General features: G+C 38.4%; 1 protein-coding gene across 1 annotated transcript in view; it reads right to left on the reverse strand.

Moving 5' to 3' along the window:
* Snx2 (sorting nexin 2) overlaps positions 1-1,647 on the reverse strand; it is an 85,666-nt gene that overhangs the window by 1,643 nt on the left and 82,376 nt on the right. The window lies entirely within an intron of this gene.

Consider the following 1,647-nt stretch of genomic DNA (forward strand, 5'->3'; position numbering starts at 1 on the left):
TAAACAAAAAACACACACACAAAAAGCAAAAATATATATACATTATAAAACAATTTCTTAATTGGGTTGGGTGTGGTGGTGCATGCCTATAATCCCAGCACTTAGGAGGCTGAGGCAGGAGAATTTTCCCTTACAAAGAAAAAAAAAAAAAACATAGTATCACAGAATTTGGTCAATGAATTAGGGAAACGAGGAGTATAAATGGAACAGAGTCGCATGGCTTAAAATATTTTGAACAATTATTTGCACTACTTCCTATTCATCTATTTCTCACTTTGTGGTTATACCCCGAATGTATTTTTAAGGCAAAGTAACACTCCACTATGTACAAATAACCATATTTTCTCTTCTACTCATCTGTTAATGGACACATACATTGTTTCCAAAATCTCATCACATACTGAACTAAAATCAAAATGCATCGAAGGGCTGTTAGAGGAGAACTAATCTACTAGAAAATAAAATAGGTACAACTCTTGAACACCCGGGTATAAACAAGGACTTTCTGAACAGAGCTGTAATGGCACAAGAAATAATACTGAGAATCAACAAATGGGATTGTTAGGGTTTATATGTAAATGTCCAAAGCCTCTGAACTTACAGGGGGTTGGGGGTTTGGGAGGTGCTACATTATGTATGTGTGATAACTGGATTAATCCAACAATTGGTTCAGCATAGTTCTGGGAGCAGATGAGGAGGAGGCCTACCCTGGGTATGGGCAGCAACCAACCAACACCCAGGTTGTGGCCGGAAAGGAATAAAAAGGGGAAGGGAAGCTGCTGCTGTCTATCTCCTGCTCCCAGTGTGCCACACTATAAACTGTTGCTCTTCTGCAATGCCCATCTGCTAAGGAGCCAGTCAACTACAGACCAAAACCTCTACCTCTACAAGTGGTGAGCTAAAATAAACCTTTTTTTCTTTCACTTGTGGGTTTCAGAAATTTTGTCTCACCAGGAGAAAGTAACTAAGACAGAAATTGTATCAAACAAAAAAGCTCCTGCACAGCAAAGGAAACAAAGAGTAAAGAGACAATCTACAGAATGAGAAAAAAATTTCACCAGCCATTCCTTGGATAGAGGACTAACACTGAAAACAATATAAAGAATTAAAAAAAAAAAAATTCCCCAAATTTAAAGACCCAATTAAAAAAAGAGAGCAACTGAACTGAACAGATACTTCTCAGAAGTAAAAATGCCCATCAGGGCATGGTAGCACTTATCTGTAATGCCAGTACTCTGGAGGCTGAGGCAGGAGGACCACCATGAGTATGAAGACAATCTACATTACATAGTAAGACCCTGCTTCACAAAACCAATCCAAACCAAACCAAACCAAACCAGGGGTAAGGAGATAGCTCAGTGGCATAAGTGCCTGCCTCACAAGTGCAAGGTCTTGAGTTTGATCCCTACTACAAAAAAAAAAAAAAAAAAAAAAAATCTGTTAACAAAAAAAACCAACCAACCTACAATGGTCAATAAACAATGGAATAAATCCTGAGGGCATTTCACTGACCTTCTCAGACCAAAAAGCTACAACTCTTGGTGTATAGGTCCTGCTTTACCTTGGTCTTAACCATCCAGTAGAAAAGTATGAAGACAAAATATAAGAAATAAAGCCATGCTGTTAAGTTGAGCTGTGGGGGACTCA

This window comes from Octodon degus, unplaced genomic scaffold, assembly GCF_000260255.1.
Source record: "Octodon degus isolate 3935 unplaced genomic scaffold, OctDeg1.0 scaffold00040, whole genome shotgun sequence".
NCBI classification, from domain to species: domain Eukaryota; kingdom Metazoa; phylum Chordata; class Mammalia; order Rodentia; family Octodontidae; genus Octodon; species Octodon degus.